This window comes from Apaloderma vittatum, unplaced genomic scaffold (assembly GCF_000703405.1).
Source record: "Apaloderma vittatum isolate BGI_N311 unplaced genomic scaffold, ASM70340v1 scaffold5078, whole genome shotgun sequence".
NCBI lineage: Eukaryota > Metazoa > Chordata > Aves > Trogoniformes > Trogonidae > Apaloderma > Apaloderma vittatum.
Genome location: NW_009731121.1, coordinates 125,716 through 131,715, shown reverse-complemented (window position 1 = coordinate 131,715; position 6,000 = coordinate 125,716).

Sequence of the window (6,000 nt, the reverse complement as noted above, 5' to 3'; positions counted from 1 at the left end):
TTGATAACATTTCACTTACTAAAACTCTTCTCTTCTGTTCGGTGTAAGTTCCTTCAAGAATTATTATAGTGAATTACTGCTTAGCTGAGTTTGAATGAAAAAATAATGAAGGTGTTTCTGCAGGATACAGTAGGAACACTGCACACACCTAAATAACACGGTACACTTGTGTATCTGGCCTTCTCCTTCCCCCTTTTTTATTTTTGCTGGTGAGATTATCTTTGCTCTCTTAAGATGCTATTAGGAGAAGTATGCAGTATTAGAATTTTACAGGTGCTAAAGCCACTGGGAGGATAAAAGAAAAATTTAGGAAAGTCACCCAGAGAATCAAGAGTAGGCATTGGTAAGGGGCAGCACCATTTAACTAACTCTTTAAATAAGTAATTTCCACAAATAGTTACAGGAAAAAAACCCCAACAAGTCCCTGTCTCTGCTTTCTGCACCAGCAGAAAACTCTGAAACTGCACCTGCAATCAAATGAAATGTGAACAAGCATGATGTAGCATGCTGATATGATGATCTGCAAAGTGAAGATGTGCTGACCAAAACCATCCTATTTTTAAAATCAGCAAAATACTTCTTTTAAAAAATCCAGATAGTTTGTTTATGTCTATCTTGTCAGCAGTTAGCCAAACACATACAAAATATATTTGTCTAGGAATATAGTTTACAAACAGAAATGAAATAATGGAACAAAGATTGCATACATATTTATATTTTTCGTCTGAGATAAGTATATCGGACGTTCATTTTTCAGCTACAGTTGTACTTTTTTATAGTCACCAAGATACAGAGGAGCTCCTGCAATGCTGTAATTGCTTATGTGCAATGCATGTAAGTTAGCCTTCAAGACCAGGGTCCCTTATTTTGTTATGGCCACTAAAGATTCAGTTTGAAACACTAACAATGTTAATGCTGTAATTAAAACTATATTCACAGCCCACATTGTTAGCTTCTGTGAATTAGATACTACTGAAGTGCAGCTTTACTTGTACCAAAACATGCCACCTTCACGTAAATCCTATCTGAACAGTCACACTCCTATTTGGATACAACTGAAATCCGAGTTCACTGAGAGCGGGTCTATGTTTGGTTGGGGTCTCTTCCACTTATTTCTTTTTTTATACACAGAACACAATCATCAGCTTCTGCTGGCTAACACTGCGAAACAGGTTTTAAAAACGGATTCAATAAGCTCATGAGAGAGATCCTATGCTGTGATGTCTGTGATGGCACAAGACTGAACCTGGACTCAGGATTGCTGTCCTGCTTTCTGCTACTAACCAGCTTTTAGTCTCTCATTTAAAGACCAAGCCAGGAAATGACATTATAACGCCTCTGAAAGAAAACCTTCCTTCAGGTTGCAAAGTGAAAATGCTACTTATCATTGGCCTCACACTTATGCTATGAGTATGCAACACACCATTGCTTTGCCTCATACAAGGTAATCATGTAACACTTCTCCTGTGGAAGCCGTTATCTTGCTCAGTGCAGAGGATGGGCACTCCAAAGGACACCCTTAAACACAACTTTCAGGTCCCTGACTTGTCAATTCAAGTATCAATCCTCTACTCCCACAGGAGGGATTTTTTTATCGTTGTTTTGATAGTCTTTAAAAAGAGCCAGATTGTCACTGCTCTGAAAGCAATGGAATAATAACTGAATAACTATATCAGCCATGGAGCGCACCAGGAAAGATGGTCTTGCAGGGTAAGCAAAGGCTTCTTTAGAGGTTAATAAGCATGTGCTTATGTAAAAAAAAGTTAAACACCAGTGCGGATCTTAAATCACTGATACTGTGCGCTCTTAGAAAAAACCTCTATGCAGTATACAAATGGCTCGATTTTCTGCTATATTTGGCTTCTGATTGGCTTTGCATGCATCCCTGTGCAATGAAGATAGCAGCACACTAATTTTAAGTGATCAAAGAAAGCTTTGACAAACTCCAGTCTTTCAAGGACTCTTCCCACTAGGTATAAATGAGTAAAAATACTGGTGGTTCCAACTTCCCATAGTACCAGAGCACTCCCACCCCCTCCATGTCCACTGATGACACATATGCTACATATGACAGCTGCACTCCCTCATCCAGAAGTGCTGATGAGCAAGGACTGATCCACTTGTAATAAGCTAGTTAGAAACAGCAACACTGGGAAATGAGAAGCAAATCAATTAACAGCACATACTTTGCATTTCTCCCACTTGAAGCCAAATAGATCCATACTATACTTTAGTACCAATATGCACTGATATGAGATATGCAGTTTCCGTTAGCTGTAACAAATAGTTATACTTGCTCTTTTTACCCTCATGTGGGGTACAAGGAGTAAGACAGAACAGGGTTCAGATTCCATTACTACTACATGACCATTACATTACTACCGTTTCCACTTAATCATCTTGACTCCCATAAGACCACTTACATCACCAGGATGTTCTTCCCCAAATCCCTCAATTTCCATTTCCATTTCTCCTTTCCTGCCCCTCCCTCTCTCCATCACACAAAAAAGCAGTCACAGTGTCAATATACAGCTGCTGGTATGTGGCAATTTCCACCCTCTGCCAAGCTATTCCACACATATAATTCTGAGGTGAAAATACTTTCCTAAGATTTCACTTCTATTCAATCTTTGCACATGACCCTCAAGCATAATAGTTCTTCTCGTGACATTATTTCCACATAACTCATTGTGAGTCACACGCAAAAGAACCCGCTGCTTGACCACAAATAAATGCATGTTTCTTTACTAGAAATGACTGATAATGAGATCTGAGAATGTAAAACTGCAGCTTAGCTGATTGCATACTGAAAACATTTTTCATTTAGTACCATACAAGCGTAGTAGGGTAAGTGGATCTGTAAGATATGGAGAAAATAACACCTTAACTTTTCTGAGGTAGTGGTCTCCTGATTATTTATTGAAGACAAGAAAAAGCCTGACCTCAACCAGATTTAATAAAACTAAAGAAATCTTCTTTGTTGCTCCTTGTGGAGGCGAATAAGGGAGGGAGACAAGAAACAAAAATTTCTAATAACATTAATTAGACTACTGTGTTGAGCATGCTTTAATCTGCTTCAGTTCTAGAAGCCAAATAAGGTAAAAGCTCTAACCAGTGAAAAATGGAGTAAGTAGTCCAATTTCCAAAGCATATTAGCTCCTAGTCAGGGATAGAGAGCAAGTGAGATGAGATTTGAGTGCTTTACCCTGAACTTTTGGTTAGATTTTAAACTCTCAGTGTGATAACATTCCTCTGGCTCTGGACACAGTCACCATTCCTTTCTCATTTACAGGTGGAGAATCTCTTATGATGCAGCCAGAACACGCCAAGGGGAGACCTAACAGCTATAGAAACAGCAGACTGAGAACCAGCAGATTGATTAACAGCATTAAGTCCCCTTGTACAAGCTCACACAGAAGCAATATTCCAGCACTGGTCCTTCCCAGACTGAAGAATTTTAACTGTTGATCTCCAAGTTGCAGAAGCTGTAGTGAAGCCTGTGGTGCAATACACAGACTTCTTATGATTTGCTGCTCAGCTCTAGCTCTCTAGAATTTACTATCAGTTGCAGAAAAACTTTCGGAAATAGGCTGACCTGCCACAAGTGACTTATTCATGTCCATCTGGAAAAATACACAGCCAAAGTTCCAACAAGACTTAGATGGAAGCAAATGGTCAGCTCCTAGAGACACCTCTGAATAAGCAGCACTTAAACATCCTCCTGGCAGAAGGTACCTGTAGCCAGCACACAGTTGCAACATCCACTGAATGGACCATTTAGAGGCTCAGCTGAAAACAGGCAACCAAAGTTGTCTAAAATCTAGTCACTGGGATTTGTTGTAAGAAACACAGAAATATTAGTTACTTGTGAAGCTTTATGGAGTATGAATTCAGAAGGATTTCTCAAGATGAAACACTTCGAAACACTTACAGCTTCTACATGCCCCTGGGGAGGGTGAAGAACAGTTGGGACCAGTAATCCAAGGTGCTCTCACACCTCGAGAAGGTCTCTGATGCAGAGGAGTGGAAATACTGACTTGCTTAGATTTTACGTAAGCCCAGAGAAACACTAACTCTTTCACAACTCTTCAGAAAAGCTTGAACAAAAGAGAGTGACATAGAGTAACATGGACTGGTGTAACTGACTGGTTCCCCCCCACTTTCTTACAGGACAAACAGTCTTGAAGTTGGATGTCCTTAAGCAAAGCCAACTAACTACATAAATAACCCTCAGAAAGGCTAGAAAAGCAAAGGTGCTATTCAGGCTGAACCAAAAACGCAGCACTCCTTCAGAGCGGGTGAGGCTCCTTATATAAAGCTCTGAAACTAGGCAAATAGGATTCATGTTTGGTTTGTAGCTTCCAGGCATAGAGTTGTTGTTAAACAAATACAGACACCAAGCTCAAGAAGCACTACCACAAAGCTGTTACATTATTTGTTCTCCTGAATTATGCATTACCTTTGCTTGGTATGCAATTTTTCTAATGCTAGTACACCACAAAGCTCCAAATTCCAGCATGTCTATATGCCATATGGACAAGCTTCTCCAACCGTCTGCTCCTCATGGAAATTCTATTTGTTTTCCTATTGATTTTATTATGTTTAACAGCATACTAAATCATTCCTGAGGTTGACAAGTTTCTGGAAAATTGATATATGCTGTCTAAAACTGCCTGAGGCAGGAATAAAACCAAAACAAATGGCTTCTTTTAAGCTCTTGATTTGCATTACCACAGCCAGGAATACAAGTGCCATCTTGTTTGGTAATTCTTCTCTTTTGTGTAACTTCTAAAGCACAGGAAATATTTAGAAGCTCTCCTTATGGGTCTGCATATTGGAGGAAGGTGATTGCAAAACACCAGACTATTTGAGTGAGGGTGGGACTAAAAAAGTAGATCGTCAGCTAAAATCAATGGGCTGGATTCTCTTGTGAAAAGCTGGAACAGTGAGTAGATGTACCTTGGAATCTGCAGCTTAAGGCAAAAGTGAAATTTTTAGCAACACTTAAAGACTTGCATTTAATTCTTCTCCTTAGAAACTGTACTTTGAAGCATTTAAGAGTTTACATTTACAGAACTGCAAACCTTTAAGATTCATAAACTCAGCATTTTAGTGTGATTAGAAAAATTCAGAGAGATGACATTTTCCAATAGTCCCTGTGATGCCACAGAATAAGCTTCTGAATTCCATCAGTGAGAAACCAGACTAGTTCTTGAGTACATAAGCTGTTTTGTAGGACAGTCCTTTGAGTAAAAGCCTCCTATGAATTAACAGTGAGAAAAAAGCCTCACAGACGTCTTTCATTTAGAGAATTTTATGATCATCCAAGAGATAGACACAAAAATGCAGAAGATGCTACAGTCCTCATAATATTAAAGATTAAAAAAAAAAAATTGGGGTAACAAACAAAATAGTACAAAAAGAGAAAATACCCATCTTAGTCATTGAAATAAACTTCAGGAGAAGATCAAGTTTATTTCCTTCTTAGCAAAGTCCAAGCAAATTCAATTTATTAGTTAAGCGCTTAGACACTGTGAAGATCATATATGAAGCTCAGCAGAAGTGAGATAATTCTACTGATGGATATAGCAGAAAATACTGCAGCATTATCAGTGAAAGCATCACTTGCAGACAAAAAAAACCCCTCAGCTTATTTGCTTTGCATCTGTGTTTTCAAATACAGTAACATGGTATCACAGTTTCTAATTTCATACCAACAAAACCTCCTTTGCAGAAGTACTACAGGAAAATTTCAAAAGGTCTGAGAAACATGATTCCAAGCTGTGCTGACATTCATATCATGAAGAATGATCTCTTTTGATGCGGTAGACAAATGCAGTGAAGCTAGTAAGATCTGTCTCCTTTTTTCCACCTGCTAAATGATTCCATAACCTCGAAAGTACACTGTCTACAGCTGGTTGCCCAATTTGAAAATTAAAGTACAGAGCTGGGAGATTAAATGATGCTGACCTTTTCCTAACTAATACGTGTCAGAAGCTA